Here is a 12,214-nt window from a genome sequence, read left to right on the forward strand (position 1 = left end):
AAATCGAATTCTTGTAGCAACAAGATCCACCTTAGGAGTCTAGGTTTAGCATCCTTTTTTGTTAAGAGGTACTTAATGGCGGCGTGGTCAGTGTAAACGATTATTTTAGTTCCGACCAAGTAAGAACGAAATTTATCTAGTGCAAATACTACTGCTAAGAGTTCTTTCTCGGTTGTGGCGTAATTCATTTGTGCTTCATCTAGAGTTCTACTTGCGTAATATATGACGTGAAGCTTTTTATCCTTTCGTTGTCCTAAAACAGCGCCCACGGCGTAATCACTTGCGTCACACATTATTTCGAATGGTTCATTCCAATCCGGGGTCTGCATTATTGGCGCGGAGATCAATGCTTGTTTAAGCGTTTGAAATGCTTCTAAACATTTATTGTCAAAGATGAATTCAACATCTTTCATTAATAATCCGGTCAAAGGTTTAGTTATTTTAGAGAAGTCTTTAATGAATCGTCGGTAAAAACCGGCGTGTCCTAAGAAGCTTCGTACTTCTCTCACAGTTTTCAGAGGTTGAAGGTTTTTGATTACTTCTATTTTGGCTTTGTCTACTTCAATTCCTCTATTTGATATGATGTATCCTAAAACAATTCCTTCTTGTACCATAAAGTGACATTTTTCCCAATTAAGTACTAGGTTCACTTTTACACATCGCTCTAGAACTCTTTCTAGGTTTTCAAGACATTCTTCGAAGCTTTGTCCGCATACGGAAAAGTCATCCATAAAGACTTCCATGATTTTTTCGAGAAAATCGGCGAATATTGCCATCATGCACCTTTGGAAGGTTGCGGGAGCATTGCACAAGTCGAACGGCATTCGTCGATAAGCGAAGGTACCAAAAGGACATGTGAATGTTGTCTTTTCTTGGTCATTAGGGTGAATTGGTATTTGAAAGAAGCCTGAATAACCGTCTAGATAGCAGAAATGAGAATGTTTTGCTAATCGTTCTAACATCTGGTCTATGAATGGTAAAGGGAAATGATCTTTTCGGGTTGCTTTGTTTAGTTTCCTATAGTCAATGCACATTCTCCATCCCGATTCGATTCGTTTGGTTATAGTTTCTCCTTTTTCATTTTCAATAACTGTTATACCTCCTTTCTTTGGTACTACGTGTACAGGACTAACCCATTTGCTATCAGATATAGGATATATGATACCTGCCTCTAATAACTTTGTTACTTCCTTCTTCACTACCTCACACAGGATCGAGTTTAATCTCCTCTGATGTTCCCTAGAGGTTTTACAGTCTTCTTCTAGCATGATGCGATGCATACAAATAGAAGGACTTATCCCTTTAAGATCGGTGATGTTGTATCCTAGTGCGGTTGGATATTTTCTTAAGATATGTAGGAGTTTTTCGGTTTCGAGTGGTCCTAGGTCTGCATTAACTATTACTGGTCGTTCAAGTTCTAAGTCTAGGAATTCATATCTCAGATTTTTGGGAAGTGTTTTCAGGTCGAGGGTTGGTTTCTTAAGGCATTGTGTAGGATCCGGTGTTATTGCTAAACATTGGTTAAGTTTGTCTTCTACACGATAGTCAGGCGGTTTGTCATTTTCTAACTCTGTTTCTTTTATGCATTCATCGATGATATCCATGAAGTAACATGTGTCTTCTATTGCAGGTGCTTTCAAAAATTGAGAGAGAATGAACTCAATTTTCTCTTCTCCTACTTCGAAAGTGAGTCGTCCTCGTTTTACGTCTATGATTGCACCGGCGGTTTCTAAGAATGGTCTTCCCAATATAATGGGTGTAACTTCATCTTCTCTAATGTCCATAATTATAAAATCAGTTGGAATGTAGAATTGACCTATGCGCACGAGCACGTTTTCAAGAATCCCTACAAGATATCTAACAGAATGATCTGCTAGTTGCACAGACATTTTAGTTGGTCTTAATTCTCCCATTTCCAGTTTCTTGCATATGGATAAAGGCATAACACTGATACCGGCTCCTAAATCGCATAAGGCTTTATCTATGACAAATTTTCCTATGTGACAGGGTATAGAGAAACTACCAGGATCCTTAAGTTTTGGAGGCATATTCTGGATTATGGCGCTACATTCATCAGTGAGTGTAACGGTTTCGCTATCTTCAAGTTTCCTTTTATTAGAAAGAATTTATTTTAAGAACTTAGCATATGAGTTAATTGTTTCAGTAAGTCAACAAATTTTTTAAATTGGCCCGCAACTTTGGTTTTAATAAGCCTTTGAGGGTAAGGGATAGGTGGTTTATAAGGTGGTGGAGGTACATAAGGTTCTTTCTTTTCTACGGTTTCCTTATTACTCTCTTCCTTTTCCTTAGGTTTACTTTCTTCCTCAGTTGACTTTTTAGAGTTTTGGTTTTCCATCCTTGGATCAGACGGTCCTTCTACTTCCGTTCCACTTCTTAATATGATTGCATGAGCGTGGCTTTTCGGGTTAGGTTGGGGCTGTCCAGGAAATGTACCAGTTGGGGCAGCAGTAGGCGCTTGTTGTTGAGATACTTGTGAGATTTGTGTTTCCAGCATTTTGTTATGGGTAGCCAGGGCATCTACTTTACTTGCTAGTTGTTTAATTTGTTCGCTAGTGTGTACATTCTGGTTTAAGAAGTCTTTATTGGTTTGCTGTTGAGAAGCTATGAAGTTCTCCATCATGATTTCCAAGTTGGATTTCCTATGAACGTTATTGGTAGGTGTAGATGGGATCGGCTTTTGATATCCCGGAGGTATAGCTGGGGCTTGATTGGGAGCTTGTCCTGGTGCGTATAAAGCATTATTACTCTTATATGAAAAATTAGGATGGTTCTTCCAGTTAGAGTTATAGGTATGCGAGTAGGGATTTCCTTGAGCATAATTCACTTGCTCTGCTTGGATTCCTGTTAGGAGTTGACAATCTGCAGGAGTGTGACCTTGGATTCCACAGACTTCGTAATTCTGAGTTGCGACAACCACTATGGCTGGAGGTGATACATTTAAACTTTCAATTTTCTGGGCAAGGGCTTCCACTTTTGCATTCACATGATCAAGGCTACTTATCTCGTACATGCCACTTTTCGTTTGAGGTTTTTCTACCATTGTTCGGTCGCTTCCCCACTGATAATGGTTTTGGGCCATGCTTTCGATAAGTTGATAAGCATCGGCATAAGGTTTATCCATAAGCGCACCACCTACGGCGGCATCTATTGTTGATCTTGTGTTGTACAAGAGACCATTATAGAAGGTATGAATTACTAACCAGTCCTCTAAACCATGGTGTGGACAAAGTCTCATCATGTCTTTGTATCTTTCCCATGCTTCGAAAAGAGACTCGTTATCTTTCTGTTTAAATCCATTTATCTGGGCTCTCAACATAGCTGTTTTGCTTGGAGGAAAATATCGGGCAAGAAAGACTTTCTTCAACTCATTCCATGTTGTGACTGAGTTGGAAGGAAGAGACTGAAGCCATCTTCTAGCTTTATCTCTTAACGAGAAAGGAAAAAGACGAAGTCGAATTGCCTCTGAAGTGACACCATTAGCTTTAACAGTATCAGCGTATTGGACAAATACGGATAAATGAAGGTTTGGATCCTCGGTAGGATTTCCAGAGAATTGATTCTGTTGCACTGCCTGTAGCAGCGAAGGCTTAAGTTTGAAGTTGTTTGCTTCGATTGCGGGTGGAGCAATACTCGAATGTGGCTCATCTTGCGATGGAGCGGCGTAATCACGAAGAGCACGAGCTGGTTCTGCCATCTCGGGTATCGGTGAAGGAAGAAGATTTTTGAGGTCGGGCACTTCGATAGGAGGGAGATTGTTTGCAGCACGATATTCCCGAATTCATCGTAAGACTCAGAGATATAGTTCAATGTCGTTGATTCGTAAGTAAAACGGCTCGCCTTGTGAGCGAGTGTGTGGCATACAAATCAACGAAAGAAGAAGAAATAAAAATTGCCTTAGTCTCTACAGCGTAACAGAAGAGTTACGATATCGACTAAATAAAAGTCCCCGGCAACGGCGCCAAAAACTTGATCGCGACTTTATGAGTCGAATGGGATACTAACTGCAAGTGCACAATTCTATCGCGTAGTTTTAAAAGATATCGATCCCACAGGGACTTATGAATCGATATACCGTTTTCTAAGGTTACTTCGTAAAGCTAAGGCGGATGATACTTTGATTGTACGGGGGAAAAGTAAAACTAAAACTAGATCTAAAATTAAATATCAATTAAGCGGATATCGGTATGTAGTTCGTCGTAATTAGGGAATTAAATCTTCGTTGGTTTCTTGGTTTTAAAATAAATCTTTTCAGTAGACACTATTGATTAAAAGCCTTTTCTCAAACTCTCGCTCTGTTGAATAGACCATGACTTTATATTAACGTAGCTGTCACTTATTAGTTAAGTCCAAAATCACTTTTTGAAAACAATAGAATCTATAGAAACTCTTTTTATTAAAATACTAACCGTTTAAACACCCTCGTCTCAAACTCTCGCTCTGTTGACTTAGATTATATAATTAAACTTAAATGCTTAACTCTCGTCCTCACATTTAACCTTTAAAAATACTTTTTGAAAAATATTAGAATTTAATTAACTCTAAAAATTGCTTTCGCCCTGATTTAGAATTAATGTCCAATTTACACTGTCCAGTTAAAAACTCAAACTTTCGCTCTATTGCTTTTAACTTCTTTATGTCTTTTACTCTCGTACAAAAACTTTGGGATTAATGCTGTAAATTGAGGCCATAAAAAGAGTGACTTTATTTTTAAATGAAATTAAACCAACTTAGTTTTGGTTCCTTCATCCCGCTTACTTTACATACCGATATCTAAAATACTTAGCCGGACATGCTAAACAGGAATAAATAATTATCCGGCTTGAATAAAACCATATCAGGCAAACAATATAAATAAACAGTAATGCAGGGCATATATAAATTAAAACAATAAATTAAAGAACCTGAGTAATTAATAGCAATCTTGAACACTCCACCACAGACCGGTTGGATTTGTTCTTGAATTCTTCAATCGGACAGGAAAATAAAAGCGAAGGAATAAAATTCTAGGATCTAACGTAAGGTTAGATCTGGTAAAAGATACACAATAGTTTCCGGTGTAGAAACTATTGTGTGAAAAATTAATTTAGTGCTTAAAAGATTGACTGGAAAAGGAAATAAAAATTGCAAATAAAAGTAGAAAGCTGCAGAAAAAAACAATGCTGTAAAATATGCTTGCACGGCGGAAAGAGACAGAGACTTTCAGGGTTGGCTAAAAGCAACTATTTATATTAGTATGCTTTGTAACGGTTTCCAAAAGTCCTTTCCGTTAAATGGTCTTCACGTTCCAAGGGTCAAGCATAACAATAGGCTTCAACGTGCCTCTGTTGCGCTTCTGGAGCCTAAAATATAGGAGAGGGGTGTTACGGGCGTCACACCATGTGTTACGCTCGTAACACAAGGTAGTAAGGCGTGACGCTCGTCACACCTTGTGTGGCGGTCGTCACAGGTTCATCGCTCCTGGCTTGTAATTGTGGGCTAGACTTTTGTGGATTTTGCTTTTCATTATCTTTTTGCACCCCTTTTCTCCCTTTTTCACTTATGCTTCAAATAAATTACCTGAGACAAATAAAAGGAAAAATATCAAGTAATATCGAATAAAATGAAATAAATCGAAACAAATAATAATATAATTTAATTAAATCGAGTCCAAAAATGTGATATTATTTCATGTTATCAACGTGAAATACATTCAAACCTGTCTTTATCTGCATTATATTTATTATTTTCTTTATTTACTGTTATTTTGCGACATCAATATCTCTTTTGTACCGCCATAGATAAACATCATAACAGTAGTAATCGATAGATTGACGATTTGGTCTCTGTGGGATCGATATTCTTTTATATTACTCTGATGCGATTCGTACACTTGCGAATAGAGCGATCAATAATCTTGAGTAATTGAACCATAAATGATCAAAAAATAATTTACTTCAAGGCAATCATGAATTTAATTCTTGGATCATGCATGAAAAGACATTTATGTTGAATGACTTAGAAAATATCTTATCTTGTGAAAGTTAGATTAATGATTCGAGATGGATCATGATATGAGTTGCCTTAGGATTAACTAAATTTTACTTTTGTATTCCCTAGGATAGAAGTTAGTTTCCAAGAAGACATGATATCTTACTCAATGATTTATTTGATATATTTATGTTGTGAGTGAAAAATGTCACTATCTTATAATTAAGATACCTAAAAAGTTATTTAGAAGTCCCATAGATAAAATGTGTATCACTTGTATCCAAAATATTATAGCCCGAGAACTTTAGATCATTTTAGGTAGAAAAAAGGAAAAATGTTTTTATCAAATACAACATGTCTAAAAATGATTGATTTTACGACTTCAAAACTCAAAACATTTGTAACATTTATGACTAGATGGATACCCTAAAAATACACACGGTGTAGATCTTGCATGAAATATTTCTTGTATTGGAATGGATTAGAGGAAAATACAGACATCCAAAAACCTTTAAGATAAGAATAGGATGAGAATGTTTGATAAATAATTCATGTGATATTATTTATAGTACAAATTTTTTTCCTCCTTTTTTCATTTTGGGATAAAGTGTGAGGATATGAAAACTTGTTCATTATTCCATTTCGCTCACGGAAAAACAAAAAGGATCAAAATCAACGGTAACTTCATTGTCAATAGTAAAGTTTCTCACATAAATAAGTTTTTTTTATCAATTTAGATGCATGTAAGATATTGTTTAAGGTTAAGGAGTATTAAGGATTATCAAATAATGCATTACCATAACCACTAACTAAAATATTATGAACACTTCCAATAATAATATTATTTCTTACATTAGAATAAAGTGTAATATTACCTATGTTTTTTGTCTCGTGAGATGTGCCCTTAGTGTCCATGAACCTTTCTTTGTTAGGAGGAACAATATAGATAGTGTGCATGTCGACTTGAATATTTGTTAGAGCATAGGATAATTGTCCTGCAACGATATGCGTTTGTTGTGGTTTTGGGTCAAGAATGTCTTCGTGACGATTGGAAATGAGTGGTTTTTGCCAGTTGCCATTTGTAGGATAAGGGAAAGAAGGAGTGACACATAACTGCTATTGTGCGGTCCAAGGAGGATAAGTCCATTGATGTTGTTGTGCATGCGAATGTTGTCATGTTCCTTATACATGATAGTATGACCGTCCATCTCGACCTCTACTTCGTTTGTGGCCACAACCACTGCGATCATGGATATTGTCGTTGTTGGTGCAAATAGAATACAAAAAACATGAGTTATCTTCTTAAAAAGTAAGAAAGAAAGAGTTGTAAGTGTTAATTGTAACATCCTAATTCCCGATCCAACATTTAATAAAATAATCAAACATATAGGATATTACACGTACTTCACCAAAACATCTTCTTCAAAAAAACATAACGATTATTAATGCAGATGAATAAAAACATAAAGTCCGACATGAAATTCTCAACACCCAAGGATAGTGAACTAATTTAAAACATTTCAAATATGTACATAACATAAACAGAACAACTCTTCTCCAATGTTACATATCAGAGCGACCCCACTAAAATACCTGAAAAATAATAAAATAACTAGAGAGGCCTTAACGTCATCCTCTAACTCATAAGTAGCTATTCCTCTACCTGCGTATATGTACTTCAGATGGGCACAGGTCCCACAACAAAACAAACAGGAGTGAGAATACGTTCTACAAGTGTTAACGGTGCATAAAATTGATACATGATAAATATACACAACATATCAACATACTCATATTACTCCCCCTCATCACCAATCGCCAACATGTTCATAATCCCACCAAAATATCCAAAACACACCGATACATCATATAATCATGTAATGACTCAATATAATAGCTAAAATAAATTAATTAAATAAAATTCTCATAATTCTCAATAAACCTAACAAATACCAAATAAATCATATAAATTCACCAACACTCAAAAATAAATAAATAAAAGTAATTAAAATACCAATTAAATAATTAACTAAAAATACGGGGCATAACAACTCTCTTACACATAAAGAACTTTGGTCCTCGAAAATTACATGAATGAAACAACTTCGTATAAGACTCTCGAGCCTGAGTAGTTGTATGGTGGCTATCGAACCTGAGTAGTTGTATGTTTCATTCATTCCATGCTCGCTCGTAATTTTGATTTTAAATTTCATGATCATTTGATTGGATGCTCTACACATGCATGACCATTGTTGGTTCGTTTGGGCCTCCATTGTTATGGGCCTTATGCTATTACTCAAGCATAACCACTATTTTTCTATTACACCCCTCTGGCTCCAATGAATGAATGTGATAACTAGCCCATCTCTGGGTCCTGCACGGATTTCAGTTTTGCACCCTATTTTCCATTATGACCTCCCTATTTTGGTCCATTTTACATGCTTTCTTGACATGATTTTTTTTGCCATTTTCACTATATTTCCCATTTATTTTTTACCATGTTTTGACATACTTTTGACCATGAAAATCTTGATTAATTTGAAATTATTGATGTTAATTTTCATTAGAGATTTTGATTAAGTATTGATCATGTTATCAATTTGTATGATTAAATTCTCAATGGTTGATTGTGGTCCATGTCTACATGATTGATCTAATTTCCATGAACATATTTAGATTAGGTTAAAGTTGCGGATCTATTAGTTGGTTTATGATTAAATCACTTTGTTAAATTGATCCATATTTTGTGAACCATGCATAATTGACTTTCTATTAGATTTAATATCCATTTAATTTTTCATTTGGTTTGTGGTTATCTTAAATAAATTGAAAATGTCATTTCAATTTATGTGATATATGTATTGTGTATGTCAATTTTATTTTCCATGATCATATGATTAATTATCCTTTAATTGTTCACGATCCATTTCCATGAGAATTAATAATTGCCATTTAACATGTTCCATCTGATGCATTGATTTCATCTCATACTAACTTCATGTGTTTGTATGCTTACATGACTTTGAGACTTCAAGTATGGATCCAAGATATCATGATATTTAATCAATTCATTTTTCCTTGTATTGTGTGAGGATATCATGCCACTTGATTGTTTTAGGCATGTTGCTTGGTTTGTAACTTGTTTGATCCTATTCACTTTACCTTTTGTATTGCATGGTTCCATTCCACCATTGTGGGTCATATGTCCCCCCATCCCATGCAAGTGTAATATTTTAGGTTTATATTCTTTATAGTTTCCATGCATGCTAACTAAAAAGATAAAACGAAACGATAAAACAAAACTTTTCAAAAGACAAAAGCACACTTGATACAATGTCAAGTGTTTTCCAAATCAAATTCACTTCATAGCAACGCGAGTGCTTGATCCAACGTTAATTACCTCACTCCATTATCCAGACCTCTCATATCATTATCCTATCTCTTCTCAATATATCACTCTAGCTTTATCTCCATTATTCTTCACACACACTTGTTCACAATAAATGTCAAACACTTGATTCAACGTCAATGGCCTTTTCAAAACAATTTATCAATAAATTGGATTGCAAAAATGGGGTGTATGTGGTTGTACACAATATTCAAGTACTTGGATTGTCGTCCGTACCTAGCTTGGGGGCCGATGCTTGACTTCCTCCTCAAAACACTTAACAATAAAGCAAGTTCAATCCGGTGATCTGAGAGGGAAAAATAGTGGTTAAGATGCCACTGTCCTCTCAACTCCCGAGTATTCTAATTGTTGTCCATACTTATCCAAGGGTTAGATACTTGTATCCCTCTAAGTACCAATGATTAAACTTTTCAAATCCTTTCAAAAATCAAACTTCTTTTGGATGAAAAAGAATGGTTAGAATGCAACTATCCTATAAACTCCAAAGTACTCAGATTGTTGGCAGTACTTCGCCAAGGGTTACATGCTTGTCTTCGTATTAAAATTAACCTCAACCCATCAAATCATTTTCTACTTTAGGACATATTTCAAACCTTTTATGAAAGGGCGTGTTACTTTAGTTGTATTATGAAGGAAGCTTAAGCCTTCATGCGTGAGCAAACAAGTAATGTTTAACTGCTAGAGTGTGATCCAAGCGCATTCATTCTACTGCAAACAAACAAACACTTAACGCTCTCATGCTCGAGCGTACAAGCGAGTTGACATTATAACGTGAATGTTAACATTTGTCATAAAAACAATCAAACAAATACTCTGTTTTGTAAGAGGAACTACAAAGTTATGACTTCCTTACTGCACGAATGAGGATACATAGGTCCAAGGGTTCAAAACCTTGGCGAGCATACTAATTTAAAACTTATTTTCTCTTCCCATCTTATTCTTATCTCATCTTATTTCACTCATAGCAAGCAACATTCAGGTAAATAACATCCATAAGCACTAATACAAACGTGTGGTTTCCATGGAGTACCATGGATGGGAGGGGTGTTAATACCTTCCCCTTGCATAACCGACTTCCGAATCCGCTCTTGGTTGCGAAGACTATTCTCATTAGGGGTTTTATCTCTATTTTTCCTTTCCTCTGGAATAAGGTGGTAACTCTGTATTTTTCGTGGTGCGACAGCTGGCGAATCTGTTGAGGACGTACGGAGTTTCCTAAGCAAGTCAAGCCTAGCTTTCCTGTATCCTTTTGCCTTGGATGTTTATTTCTATATCACTTGCTTTATCTATTTCGGTTATATATATATATTCCTGTTATATATGTATCTGTGGTGTTCTTTTAGGTTTGATCTATTGCTCGAGTGAAAATCCCAATACACAGGCTTAGAGAGTACACCTAAGATAGGAGGGACTTCGTATTGACTCGTCGGACGTAGTTATCTTAGGGGGAATATACGAAGATCCCGCTTGGAGTGGATTCTTTTTGGAGTTTCATTGGCACGTAAGTCATTTTGCGCTGATAACCATTCTTCCAAAGAGGGTCCGTGACTCTGAGGACCTTTAGAAAACTCATGGCTTTTAAAGTTAAGGGCAACCTCACTTAGAGTAGATCATCTTTAGGGTCTTATTGACACACAAGCTATCTTATGGAGACAATGATATTTTTGCCTCATGATCCATGACTCTAAGCATCTTCATAAGTCTTAGTACTCACCTTGTGAGGGGATATGGTTATTACTTGCATGAAAATAAACCTCTAACCTACCCTGAGCTTCACGATCAGATTGTCCAAGATGTTGTGAACCTTTGAATCTATGATGTTGCATGCCATTTCATCATATCATAAAAATGATTCAGCATGTGCATTCCTTTTGGAACACAAAAACCTTTTGCATGCACTCATGCATCATTACATTTCATCAGACCTATTCAGAAAGCTCATTGTTGTTTGGCCTTTATCCAGAACTTGCTACTATGAAGTTGACTTCCCAACATACATACAACATGCGCAGTAATCAGAAACTTCTCATGGATCAGTTGGAGCAGAACCAAGATGTAATAAGGGAATATATGAATACTATAAGGACCCAGATGGGTCAACTTATGAAAGTTATGCAAGCTTAGGTCATGAGAAGTGCGTCAGGCTAATCTGAGAGTTGCTGCTGCTAACCTTGCTATGATACATTTGGTAAATCCACTAGGAGGAATTGGTACACCTGTTATGGCTCAACCACCTCCTGAAAGAGGTCCAATGTATCAAAATATTGCTCGGACATTCAACATCCCTGTCAGTGGGAGGGATTAAATCGAGATCGATGATTATGAATATGCTTTCTTCACTATAATAGTTGATTCATTTTTATAGCTGTAAAATTTTTAAGATTAAGCTATTGATTAACTTAACTCACAAAGCAAGACTCACCACTGTGTTTTTATTATTTCCAAAGTAAATGGGGAAAAGAACAAACAAAACCTAAAGAAGTTTTAAAATAAAACTAATAAAAATAGAGACAAGGGTCTGAGGGTTGGTTATACAAATGGAAGGTATTAGTACCCTAAACATCTATAGTAATATATATGAACCTCTTTGAAAATCTATTCATTATGGCTTAAAATGGTTTTGTTTGCAAAAGATTGGGGAGATGAGAAGAGAAATATTTTTTTTATGATTTTTGTGTTTGCAAGACTTCTTGAGCCTCATGCCTATGTACCAATAAAGTGCAATGGAGGATTAAAACCTCCTACTTCGTGGTAAAAATAAAAAAGATGTTTGTTTTTATTCATTTTTATGAAGAGACATTTTTTTATTTTAAGGAG

The 12,214-nt window shown here is 35.8% G+C and overlaps 1 non-coding gene across 1 annotated transcript; it reads left to right on the forward strand.

The window, feature by feature from the left end:
- The first annotated feature begins 3,230 nt into the window (after nucleotides 1-3,230).
- Nucleotides 3,231-3,337, forward strand: LOC127117169 (small nucleolar RNA R71). The gene has a single exon (XR_007801926.1). It is a non-coding gene; the product is annotated as a small nucleolar RNA R71 (small nucleolar RNA).
- Nucleotides 3,338-12,214: the final 8,877 nt, after the last annotated feature.

Source organism: Lathyrus oleraceus, chromosome 1 (assembly GCF_024323335.1).
Source record: "Lathyrus oleraceus cultivar Zhongwan6 chromosome 1, CAAS_Psat_ZW6_1.0, whole genome shotgun sequence".
NCBI lineage: Eukaryota > Viridiplantae > Streptophyta > Magnoliopsida > Fabales > Fabaceae > Lathyrus > Lathyrus oleraceus.